A 13115-nucleotide genomic window follows, 5' to 3' on the forward strand; every position below is an offset into this window, starting at 1 on the left:
TTCTTGTTGTCCTACAAGAAAAGCCAAGAAGGGATTTTATCCAGCGACAAAGTGCATGAAGACTGGGATCAATACAAGGCATTGGCTAAAGTTAGCAGCCCTTGAAACTTGCTAGAGAACATCATAGACACACACAAAACAGAGAATTTTTAAATCCATGTTAGGAATAAACAAAAATGTCATCCTTTGGCTGATGCAGCATTTCTCTATATGGCATACAGAGAAAACTTTTTCTCAAATATTGCAATATGGCAAATCTAAGAAATGCAAAGGCAACTTAATCAATCAGGACTTTTTTTGGTGATTGAATCTACTGGGGACTAGGTTTTAAGAAGAGAAGAAGACCAGACCTTTACTCTAATTAGGGCACACTGAAGAAGTAACTTCTAAAAACCAGAATATCTAAAAACCATAGCACAAGTGATGGATTACTGCATTCTTTTTGCAAATTTTATTATTTCCAAATGTTTGACAAACATCTCTCCAGTTGAAAACTGATTTGAAACAGTTTCAAAATTAGTTTGGAGTAAAGAAACCACTGAAGTTGATGGGATTATAGAAAGTTTCAATATAGATAAGCTATCATAAAACTTTGAAAATTAAACTTTAAGGAAAATGAACAAAGTTAGGTCCCACCGAGATTTGAACTCGGATCATTTGATTCAAAGTCCAGAGTGCTCACCGTTACACCATAGAACCCTTTATTATAGAATCTTCCTCTACTCAATATAGCTGATCTTTGAAATACTGAATGTTCTCCTGTTTTAGGTACATTTGGCATTTTTGTGTTTGCTGCTGCTTTTATGTATGGCTGGTTCACTCAGTTGGTTAGAGCGTGGAGATAATAATGCCAAGGTCACGGGTTTGATCCACATATAGGCCATGTGCTTTTACTTGTTGTCCTACAAGAAATGCCAAGAAAGGATTTTATCCAGCAACAAAGTGCATGAAGACTGGGATCAACACATGGCATTGGCTAGAGTTAGCAGCCCTTGAAACTTGCTAGAGAACATCATAGACACATACAAAACAGAGAATTTTTAAATCCATGTTAGGAATAAACAAAAATGTCATCCTTTGGCTGATGCAGCATTTCTCTATATGGCATACAGAGAAAACTTTTTCTCAAATATAGCAATATGGCAAATCTACGAAATGCAAAGGCAACTTAATCAATCAGGACTTTTTTTGGTGATTGAATCTACTGGGGACTAGGTTTTAAGAAGAGAAGAAGACCAGACCTTTACTCTAATTAGTGCACATTGAAGAAGTAACTTCTAAAAACCAGAATATCTAAAAACCATAGCACAAGTGATGGATTACTGCATTCTTATTGCAACTTTTCTTATTTCCAAATGTTTGACAAACATCTCTCCAGTTGAAAACTGATTTGAAACAGTTTCAAAATTAGTTTGGAGTAAAGAAACCACTGAAGTTGATGGGATTTATAGAAAGTTTCAATATAGATAAGCTATCCTAAAACTTTGAAAATTAAACTTTAAGGAAAATGAACAAAGTTAGGTCCCACCGAGATTTGAACTCGGATCACTGGATTCAAAGTCCAGAGTGCTCACCATTACACCATCGAACCCTTTATTATAGAATCATCCTCTACTCAATATAGCTGATCTTTGAAATACTGAATGTTCTCCTGTTTTAGGTACATTTGGCATTTTTGTGTTTGCTGATGCTTTTATGTATGGCTGGTTCACTCAGTTGGTTAGAGCGTGGAGCTAATAATGCCAAGGTCACGGGTTTGATCCCCATATAAGCCATGTGCTTTTTCTTGTTATCCTACAAGAAATGCCAAGAAAGGATTTTATCCAGCAACAAAGTGCATGAAGAGTGGGATCAACACATGGCATTGGCTAGAGTTAGCAGCCCTTGAAACTTGCTAGAGAACATCATAGACACATACAAAACAGAGAATTTTTAAATCCATGTTAGGAATAAACAAAAATGTCATCCTTTGGCTGATGCAGCATTTCTCTATATGGCATACAGAGAAAACTTTTTCTCAAATATTGCAATATGGCAAATCTAAGAAATGCAAAGGCAACTTAATCAATCAGGACTTTTTTTGGTGATTGAATCTACTGGGGACTAGGTTTTAAGAAGAGAAGAAGACCAGACCTTTACTCTAATTAGTGCACACTGAAGAAGTAACTTCTAAAAACCAGAATATCTAAAAACCATAGCACAAGTGATGGATTACTGCATTCTTTTTGCAAATTTTATTATTTCCAAATGTTTGACAAACATCTCTCCAGTTGAAAACTGATTTGAAACAGTTTCAAAATTAGGTTGGAGTAAAGAAACCACTGAAGTTGATGGGATTTATAGAAAGTTTCAATATAGATAAGCTATCATAAAACTTTGAAAATTAAACTTTAAGGAAAATGAGCAAAGTTAGGTCCCACCGAGATTTGAACTTGGATCACTGGATTCAAAGTCCAGAGTGCTCACCATTACACCATAGAACCCTTTATTATAGAATCTTCCTCTACTCAATATAGCTGATCTTTGAAATACTGAATGTTCTCCTGTTTTAGGTACATTTGGCATTTTTGTGTTTGCTGATGCTTTTATGTATGGCTGGTTCACTCAGTTGGTTAGCGCGCGGAGATAATAATGCCAAGGTCACGGGTTTGATCCACATATAGGCCATGTGCTTTTACTTGTTGTCCTACAAGAAATGCCAAGAAAGGATTTTATCCAGCAACAAAGTGCATGAAGACTGGGATCAACACATGGCATTGGCTAGAGTTAGCAGCCCTTGAAACTTGCTAGAGAACATCATAGACACATACAAAACAGAGAATTTTTAAATCCATGTTAGGAATAAACAAAAATGTCATCCTTTGGCTGATGCAGCATTTCTCTATATGGCTTACAGAGAAAACTTTTTCTCAAATATAGCAATATTGCAAATCTACGAAATGCAAAGGCTACTTAATCAATCAGGACTTTTTTTGGTGATTGAATCTACTGGGGACTAGGTTTTAAGAAAAGAAGAAGACCAGACCTTTACTCTAATTAGTGCACACTGAAGAAGTAACTTCTAAAACCAGAATATCTAAAAACCATAGCACAAGTGATGGATTACTGCATTCTTTTTGCAAATTTTATTATTTCCAAATGTTTGACAAACATCTCTCCAGTTGAAAACTGATTTGAAACAGTTTCAAAATTAGTTTGGAGTAAAGAAACCACTGAAGTTGATGGGATTATAGAAAGTTTCAATATAGATAAGCTATCATATAACTTTGCAAATTAAACTTTAAGGAAAATGAACAAAGTTAGGTCCCACCGAGATTTGAACTCGGATCACTTGATTCAAAGTCCAGAGTGCTCACCGTTACACCATAGAACCCTTTATTATAGAATCTTCCTCTACTCAATATAACTGATCTTTGAAATACTGAATGTTCTCCTGTTTTAGGTACATTTGGCATTTTTGTGTTTGCTGATGCTTTTATGTATGGCTGGTTCACTCAGTTGGTTAGAGCGTGGAGCTAATAATGCCAAGGTCACGGGTTTGATCCCCATATAAGCCATGTGCTTTTTCTTGTTATCCTACATGAAATGCCAAGAAAGGATTTTATCCAGCAACAAAGTGCATGAAGAGTGGGATCAACACATGGCATTGGCTAGAGTTAGCAGCCCTTGAAACTTGCTAGAGAACATCATAGACACATACAAAACAGAGAATTTTTAAATCCATGTTAGGAATAAACAAAAATGTCATCCTTTGGCTGATGCAGCATTTCTCTATATGGCATACAGAGAAAATATTTTCTCAAATATTGCAATATGGCAAATCTAAGAAATGCAAAGGCAACTTAATCAATCAGGACTTTTTTTGGTGATTGAATCTACTGGGGACTAGGTTTTAAGAAGAGAAGAATACCAGACCTTTACTCTAATTAGTGCACACTGAAGAAGTAACTTCTAAAAACCAGAATATCTAAAAACCATAGCACAAGTGATGGATTACTGCATTCTTTTAGCAGATTTTATTATTTCCAAATGTTTGACAAACATCTCTTCAGTTTGAAACTGATTTGAAACAGTTTCAAAATTAGTTTGGAGTAAAGAAAGCACTGAAGTTGATGGGATTATAGAAAGTTTCAATATAGATAAGCTATCATAAAACTTTGAAAATTAAACTTTAAGGAAAATGAACAAAGTTAGGTCCCACCGAGAATTGAACTCGGTTCACTGGATTCAAAGTCCAGAGTGCTCACCATTACACCATAGAACCCTTTATTATATAATCTTCCTCTACTCAATATAGCTGATCTTTGAAATACTGAATGTTCTCCTGTTATAGGTACATTTGGCATTTTTGTGTTTGCTGATGCTTTTATGTATGGCCGGTTTGCTCAGTTGGTTAAAGCGTGGAGCTAATAACGCCAAGGTCACGGGTTCGATCCACATATAGGCCATTTGCTTTTACTTGTTGTCCTACAAGAAATGCCAAGAAAGGATTTAATCCAGCAACAAAGTGCATGAAGACTGGGATCAACACATGGCAATGGCTAGAGTTAGCAGCCATTGAAACTTGCTAGAGAACATCATAGACACATACAAAACAGAGAATTTTTAAATCCATGTTAGGAATAAACAAAAATGTCATCCTTTGGCTGATGCAGCATTTCTCTATATGGCATACAGAGAAAACTTTTTCTCAAATATAGCAATATGGCAAATCTACGAAATGCAAAGGCAACTTAATCAATCAGGACTTTTTTTGGTGATTGAATCTACTGGGGACTAGGTTTTAAGAAGAGAAGAATACCAGACCTTTACTCTAATTAGTGCACACTGAAGAAGTAACTTCTAAAAACCAGAATATCTAAAAACCATAGCACAAGTGATGGATTACTGCATTCTTTTTGCAAATTTTATTATTTCCAAATGTTTGACAAACATCTCTCCAGTTGAAAACTGATTTGAAACAGTTTCAAAATTAGTTTGGAGTAAAGAAACCACTGAAGTTGATGGGATTATAGAAAGTTTCAATATAGATAAGCTATCATAAAACTTTGAAAATTAAACTTTAAGGAAAATGAACAAAGTTAGGTCCCACCGAGATTTGAACTTGGATAACTGGATTCAAAGTCCAGAATGCTCACCATTACACCATAGAACCCTTTACAATAGAATCTTCCTCTACTCAATATAGCTGATCTTTGAAATACTGAATGTTCTCCTGTTTTAGATACATTTGGCATTTTTGTGTTTGCTGATGCTTTTATGTATGGCTGGTTCACTTAGTTGGTTAAAGCGTGGAGCTAATAATGCCAAGGTCATGGGTTTGATCCCCATATAAGCTATGTGCTTTTTCTTGTTATCCTACAAGAAATGCCAAGAAAGGATTTTATCCAGCAACAAAGTGCATGAAGAGTGGGTTCAACACATGGCATTGGCTAGAGTTAGCAGCCCTTGAAACTTGTTAGAGAACATCATAGACACATACAAAACAGAGAATTTTTAAATCCATGTTAGGAATAAACAAAAATGTCATCCTTTGGCTGATGCAGCATTTCTCTCTATGGCATACAGAGAAAACTTTTTCTCAAATATTGCAATATGGCAAATCTAAGAAATGCAAAGACAACTTAATCAATCAGGACTTTTTTTGGTGATTGAATCTACTGGGGATTAGGTTTTAAGAAGAGAAGAAGACCAGACCTTTACTCTAATTAGTGCACACTGAAGAAGTAACTTCTAAAAACCAGAATATCTAAAAACCATAGCACAAGTGATGGATTACTGCATTCTCATTGCAACTTTTCTTATTTCCAAATGTTTGACAAACATCTCTCCAGTTGAAAACTGATTTGAAACAGTTTCAAAATTAGTTTGGAGGAAAGAAACCACTGAAGTTGATGGGATTTATAGAAAGTTTCAATATAGATAAGCTATCCTAAAACTTTGAAAATTAAACTTTAAGGAAAATGAACAAAGTTAGGTCCCACTGAGATTTGAACTCGGATCATTGGATTCAAAGTCCAGAGTGCTCACCATTACACCATAGAACCCTTTATCATAGAATCATCCTCTATTCAATATAGCTGATCTTTGAAATACTGAATGTTCTCCTGTTTTAGGTACATTTGGCATTTTTGTGTTTGCTGATGCTTTTATGTATGGCTGGTTCACTCAATTGGTTAGAGCGTGGAGCTATTAAAATGCCATGGTCACGGGTTTGATCCCCATATAAGCCATGTGCTTTTTCTTGTTATCCTACAAGAAATGCCAAGAAAGGATTTTATCCAGCAACAAAGTGCATGAAGAGTGGGATCAACACATGGCATTGGCTAGTTAGCAGCCCTTGAAACTTGCTAGAGAACATCATAGACACACACAAAACAGAGAATTTTTAAATCCATGTTAGGAATAAACAAAAATGTCATCCTTTGGCTGATGCAGCATTTCTCTATATGGCATACAGAGAAAACTTTTTCTCAAATATTGCAATATGGCAAATCTAAGAAATGCAAAGGCAACTTAATCAATCAGGACTTTATTTGGTGATTGAATCTACTGGGGACTAGGTTTTATGAAGAGAAGAAGACCAGACCTTTACTCTAATTAGTGCACACTGAAGAAGTAACTTCTAAAAACCAGAATATCTAAAAACCATAGCACAAGTGATGGATTACTGCATTCTTTTTGCAAATTTTATTATTTCCAAATGTTTGACAAACATCTCTCCAGTTGAAAACTGATTTGAAACAGTTTCAAAATTAGTTTGGAGTAAAGAAACCACTGAAGTTGATGGGATTATAGAAAGTTTCAATATAGATAAGCTATCATAAAACTTTGAAAATTAAACTTTAAGGAAAATGAACAAAGTTAGGTACCACCGAGATTTGAACTCGGATCACTTGATTCAAAGTCCAGAGTGCTCACTGTTACACCATAGAACCCTTTATTATAGACTCTTCCTCTACTCAATATAGCTGATCTTTGAAATAATGAATGTTCTCGTGTTTTAGGTACATTTGGCATTTTTGTGTTTGCTGCTGCTTTTATGTATGGCTGGTTCACTCAGTTGGTTAGAGCGTGGAGATAATAATGCCAAGGTCACGGGTTTGATCCACATATAGGCCATGTGCTTTTACTTGTTGTCCTACAAGAAATGCCAAGAAAGGATTTTATCCAGCAACAAAGTGCATGAAGACTGGGATCAACACATGGCAATGGCTAGAGTTAGCAGCCCTTGAAACTTGCTAGAGAACATCATAGACACACACAAAACAGAGAATTTTTAAATCCATGTTAGGAATAAACAAAAATGTCATCCTTTGGCTGATGCAGCATTTCTCTATATTGCATACAGAGAAAACTTTTTCTCAAATATTGCAATATGGCAAATCTAAGAAATGCAAAGGCAACTTAATCAATCAGGACTTTTTTTGGTGATTGAATCTACTGGGGACTAGGTTTTAAGAAGAGAAGAAGACCAGACCTTTACTCTAATTAGTGCACACTGAAGAAGTAACTTCTAAAAACCAGAATATCTAAAAACCATAGCACAAGAGATGGATTTCTGGATTCTTTTTGCAAATTTTATTATTTCCAAATGTTTGACAAACATCTCTCCAGTTGAAAACTGATTTGAAACAGTTTCAAAATTAGTTTGGAGTAAAGAAACCACTGAAGTTGATGGGATTATAGAAAGTTTCAATATAGATAAGCTATCATAAAACTTTGAAAATTAAACTTTAAGGAAAATGAACAAAGTTAGGTCCCACCGAGATTTGAACTCAGATCACTTGATTCAAAGTCCAGAGTGCTCACCGTTACACCATTGAACACTTTATTATAGAATGTTCCTCTACTCAATATAGCTAATCTTTGAAATACTGAATGTTCTCCTGTTTTAGGTACATTTGGCATTTTTGTGTTTGCTGATGCTTTTATGTATGGCTGGTTCACTCAGTTGGTTAGAGCGTGGAGATAATAATGCCAAGGTCACGGGTTTGATCCACATATAGGCCATGTGCTTTTACTTGTTGTCCTACAAGAAATGCCAAGAAAGGATTTTATCCAGCAACAAAGTGCATGAAGACTGGGATCAACACATGGCAATGGCTAGAGTTAGCAGCCCTTGAAACTTGCTAGAGAACATCATAGACACATACAAAACAGAGAATTTTTAAATCCATGTTAGGAATAAACAAAAATGTCATCCTTTGGCTGATGCAGCATTTCTCTATATGGCATACAGAGAAAACTTTTTCTCAAATATAGCAATATGGCAAATCTACGAAATGCAAAGGCAACTTAATCAATCAGGACTTTTTTTGGTGATTGAATCTACTGGGGACTAGGTTTTAAGAAGAGAAGAATACCAGACCTTTACTCTAATTAGTGCACACTGAAGAAGTAACTTCTAAAAACCAGAATATCTAAAAACCATAGCACAAGTGATGGATTACTGCACTCTTATTGCAAATTTTCTTATTTCCAAATGTTTGACAATCATTTCTCCAGTTGAAAACTGATTTGAAACAGTTTCAAAATTAGTTTGGAGTAAAGAAACCACTGAAGTTGATGGGATTTATAGAAAGTTTCAATATAGATAAGCTATCATAAAACTTTGAAAAATAAACTTTAAGGAAAATGAACAAAGTTAGGTCCCACCGAGATTTGAACTCGGATCACTGGATTCAAAGTCCAGAGTGCTCACCATTACACCATAGAACCCTTTATTATAGAATCTTCCTCTACTCAATATAGCTGATCTTTGAAATACTGAATGTTCTCCTGTTTTAGGTACATTTGGCATTTTTGTGTTTGCTGATGCTTTTATGTATGGCTGGTTCACTCAGTTGGTTAGAGCGTGGAGCTAATAATGCCAAGGTCACGGGTTTGATCCCCATATAAGCCATGTGCTTTTTCTTGTTATCCTACAAGAAATGCCAAGAAAGGATTTTATCCAGCAACAAAGTGCATGAAGAGTGGGATCAACACATGGCATTGGCTAGAGTTAGCAGCCCTTGAAACTTGTTAGAGAACATCATAGACACACACAAAACAGAGAATTTTTAAATCCATGTTAGGAATAAACAAAAATGTCATCCTTTGGCTGATGCAGCATTTCTCTCTATGGCATACAGAGAAAACTTTTTCTCAAATATTGCAATATGGCAAATCTAAGAAATGCAAAGACAACTTAATCAATCAGGACTTTTTTTGGTGATTGAATCTACTGGGGATTAGGTTTTAAGAAGAGAAGAAGACCAGACCTTTACTCTAATTAGTGCACACTGAAGAAGTAACTTCTAAAAACCAGAATATCTAAAAACCATAGCACAAGTGATGGATTACTGCATTCTCATTGCAACTTTTCTTATTTCCAAATGTTTGACAAACATCTCTCCAGTTGAAAACTGATTTGAAACAGTTTCAAAATTAGTTTGGAGGAAAGAAACCACTGAAGTTGATGGGATTTATAGAAAGTTTCAATATAGATAAGCTATCCTAAAACTTTGAAAATTAAACTTTAAGGAAAATGAACAAAGTTAGGTCCCACCGAGATTTGAACTCGGATCATTGGATTCAAAGTCCAGAGTGCTCACCATTACACCATAGAACCCTTTATCATAGAATCATCCTCTACTCAATATAGCTGATCTTTGAAATACTGAATGTTCTCCTGTTTTAGGTACATTTGGCATTTTTGTGTTTGCTGATGCTTTTATGTATGGCTGGTTCACTCAGTTGGTTAGAGCGTGGAGCTATTAAAATGCCATGGTCACGGGTTTGATCCCCATATAAGCCATGTGCTTTTTCTTGTTATCCTACAAGAAATGCCAAGAAAGGATTTTATCCAGCAACAAAGTGCATGAAGAGTGGGATCAACACATGGCATTGGCTAGTTAGCAGCCCTTGAAACTTGCTAGAGAACATCATAGACACACACAAAACAGAGAATTTTTAAATCCATGTTAGGAATAAACAAAAATGTCATCCTTTGGCTGATGCAGCATTTCTCTATATGGCATACAGAGAAAACTTTTTCTCAAATATTGCAATATGGCAAATCTAAGTAATGCAAAGGCAACTTAATCAATCAGGACTTTATTTGGTGATTGAATCTACTGGGGACTAGGTTTTATGAAGAGAAGAAGACCAGACCTTTACTCTAATTAGTGCACACTGAAGAAGTAACTTCTAAAAACCAGAATATCTAAAAACCATAGCACAAGTGATGGATTACTGCATTCTTTTTGCAAATTTTATTATTTCCAAATGTTTGACAAACATCTCTCCAGTTGAAAACTGATTTGAAACAGTTTCAAAATTAGTTTGGAGTAAAGAAACCACTGAAGTTGATGGGATTATAGAAAGTTTCAATATAGATAAGCTATCATAAAACTTTGAAAATTAAACTTTAAGGAAAATGAACAAAGTTAGGTCCCACCGAGATTTGAACTCGGATCACTTGATTCAAAGTCCAGAGTGCTCACTGTTACACCATAGAACCCTTTATTATAGACTCTTCCTCTACTCAATATAGCTGATCTTTGAAATACTGAATGTTCTCGTGTTTTAGGTACATTTGGCATTTTTGTGTTTGCTGATGCTTTTATGTATGGCTGGTTCACTCAGTTGGTTAGAGCGTGGAGATAATAATGCCAAGGTCACGGGTTTGATCCACATATAGGCCATGTGCTTTTACTTGTTGTCCTACAAGAAATGCCAAGAAAGGATTTTATCCAGCAACAAAGTGCATGAAGACTGGGATCAACACATGGCAATGGCTAGAGTTAGCAGCCCTTGAAACTTGCTAGAGAACATCATAGACACACACAAAACAGAGAATTTTTAAATCCATGTTAGGAATAAACAAAAATGTCATCCTTTGGCTGATGCAGCATTTCTCTATATGGCATACAGAGAAAACTTTTTCTCAAATATTGCAATATGGCAAATCTAAGAAATGCAAAGGCAACTTAATCAATCAGGACTTTTTTTGGTGATTGAATCTACTGGGGACTAGGTTTTAAGAAGAGAAGAAGACCAGACCTTTACTCTAATTAGTGCACACTGAAGAAGTAACTTCTAAAAACCAGAATATCTAAAAACCATAGCACAAGTGATGGATTTCTGGATTCTTTTTGCAAATTTTATTATTTCCAAATGTTTGACAAACATCTCTCCAGTTGAAAACTGATTTGAAACAGTTTCAAAATTAGTTTGGAGTAAAGAAACCACTGAAGTTGATGGGATTATAGAAAGTTTCAATATAGATAAGCTATCATAAAACTTTGAAAATTAAACTTTAAGGAAAATGAACAAAGTTAGGTCCCACCGAGATTTGAACTCAGATCACTTGATTCAAAGTCCAGAGTGCTCACCGTTACACCATTGAACACTTTATTATAGAATCTTCCTCTACTCAATATAGCTGATCTTTGAAATACTGAATGTTCTCCTGTTTTAGGTACATTTGGCATTTTTGTGTTTGCTGATGCTTTTATGTATGGCTGGTTCACTCAGTTGGTTAGAGCGTGGAGATAATAATGCCAAGGTCACGGGTTTGATCCACATATAGGCCATGTGCTTTTACTTGTTGTCCTACAAGAAATGCCAAGAAAGGATTTTATCCAGCAACAAAGTGCATGAAGACTGGGATCAACACATGGCAATGGCTAGAGTTAGCAGCCCTTGAAACTTGCTAGAGAACATCATAGACACATACAAAACAGAGAATTTTTAAATCCATGTTAGGAATAAACAAAAATGTCATCCTTTGGCTGATGCAGCATTTCTCTATATGGCATACAGAGAAAACTTTTTCTCAAATATAGCAATATGGCAAATCTACGAAATGCAAAGGCAACTTAATCAATCAGGACTTTTTTTGGTGATTGAATCTACTGGGGACTAGGTTTTAAGAAGAGAAGAATACCAGACCTTTACTCTAATTAGTGCACACTGAAGAAGTAACTTCTAAAAACCAGAATATCTAAAAACCATAGCACAAGTGATGGATTACTGCACTCTTATTGCAAATTTTCTTATTTCCAAATGTTTGACAATCATTTCTCCAGTTGAAAACTGATTTGAAACAGTTTCAAAATTAGTTTGGAGTAAAGAAACCACTGAAGTTGATGGGATTTATAGAAAGTTTCAATATAGATAAGCTATCATAAAACTTTGAAAAATAAACTTTAAGGAAAATGAACAAAGTTAGGTCCCACCAAGCTTTGAACTCGGATCACTAGATTCAAAGTCCAGAGTGCTCACCATTACACCATAGAACCCTTTATTATAGAGTCTTCCTCTACTCAATATAGCTGATCTTTGAAATACTGAATGTTCTCCTGTTTTAGGTATATTTGGCATTTTTGTGTTTGCTGATGCTTTTATGTATGGCCGGTTTGCTCAGTTGGTTAGAGCATGGAGCTAATAATGCCAAGGTCATGGGTTCGATCCCCATATAGGCCATGTGCTTTTTCTTGTTGTCCTACAAGAAATGCCAAGAAGGGATTTTATCCAGCGACAAAGTGCATGAAGACTGGGATCAACACATGGCATTGGCTAGAGTTAGCAGCCCTTGAAACTTGCTAGAGAACATCATAGACACATACAAAACAGAGAATTTTTAAATCCATGTTAGGAATAAACAAAAATGTCATCCTTTGGCTGATGCAGCATTTCTCTATATGGCATACAGAGAAAACTTTTTCTCAAATATAGCAATATGGCAAATCTAAGAAATGCAAAGGCAACTTAATCAATCAGGACATTTTTTTGGTGATTGAATCTACTGGGGACTAAGTTTTAAGATGAGAAGAAGACCAGACCTTTACTCTAATTAGTGCACACTGAAGAAGTAAATTCTAAAAACCAGAATATCTAAAAACCATAGCACAAGTGATGGATTACTGCATTCTTATTGCAACTTTTCTTATTTCCAAATGTTTGACAAACATCTCTCCAGTTGAAAACTGATTTGAAACAGTTTCAAAATTAGTTTGGAGTAAAGAAACCACTGAAGTTGATGGGATTTATAGAAAGTTTCAATATAGATAAGCTATCCTAAAACTTTGAAAATTAAACTTTAAGGAAATTGAACAAAGTTAGGTCCC

The 13115-nt window shown here is 35.3% G+C and overlaps 8 non-coding genes across 8 annotated transcripts; all 8 read right to left on the reverse strand.

The window, feature by feature from the left end:
* Positions 1 to 627: 627 nt before the first annotated feature.
* Positions 628 to 699, reverse strand: TRNAQ-UUG (transfer RNA glutamine (anticodon UUG)). The gene has a single exon. It is a non-coding gene; the product is annotated as a tRNA-Gln (tRNA).
* Positions 700 to 1519: 820 nt separating this feature from the next.
* Positions 1520 to 1591, reverse strand: TRNAQ-UUG (transfer RNA glutamine (anticodon UUG)). Its single transcript has one exon. It is a non-coding gene; the product is annotated as a tRNA-Gln (tRNA).
* An 820-nt stretch (positions 1592 to 2411) lies between these two features.
* Positions 2412 to 2483, reverse strand: TRNAQ-UUG (transfer RNA glutamine (anticodon UUG)). The gene has a single exon. It is a non-coding gene; the product is annotated as a tRNA-Gln (tRNA).
* Positions 2484 to 3301: 818 nt separating this feature from the next.
* On the reverse strand, positions 3302 to 3373 carry TRNAQ-UUG (transfer RNA glutamine (anticodon UUG)). Its single transcript has one exon. It is a non-coding gene; the product is annotated as a tRNA-Gln (tRNA).
* An 819-nt stretch (positions 3374 to 4192) lies between these two features.
* On the reverse strand, positions 4193 to 4264 carry TRNAQ-UUG (transfer RNA glutamine (anticodon UUG)). The gene has a single exon. It is a non-coding gene; the product is annotated as a tRNA-Gln (tRNA).
* A 1711-nt stretch (positions 4265 to 5975) lies between these two features.
* TRNAQ-UUG (transfer RNA glutamine (anticodon UUG)) lies at positions 5976 to 6047 on the reverse strand. Its single transcript has one exon. It is a non-coding gene; the product is annotated as a tRNA-Gln (tRNA).
* Positions 6048 to 8649: 2602 nt separating this feature from the next.
* Positions 8650 to 8721, reverse strand: TRNAQ-UUG (transfer RNA glutamine (anticodon UUG)). The gene has a single exon. It is a non-coding gene; the product is annotated as a tRNA-Gln (tRNA).
* Positions 8722 to 9541: 820 nt separating this feature from the next.
* Positions 9542 to 9613, reverse strand: TRNAQ-UUG (transfer RNA glutamine (anticodon UUG)). The gene has a single exon. It is a non-coding gene; the product is annotated as a tRNA-Gln (tRNA).
* Positions 9614 to 13115: the final 3502 nt, after the last annotated feature.

The sequence above is a fragment of the Taudactylus pleione genome, unplaced genomic scaffold, assembly GCF_031769625.1.
Source record: "Taudactylus pleione unplaced genomic scaffold, aTauple2 ptg000085l, whole genome shotgun sequence".
Taxonomy (NCBI): domain Eukaryota; kingdom Metazoa; phylum Chordata; class Amphibia; order Anura; family Myobatrachidae; genus Taudactylus; species Taudactylus pleione.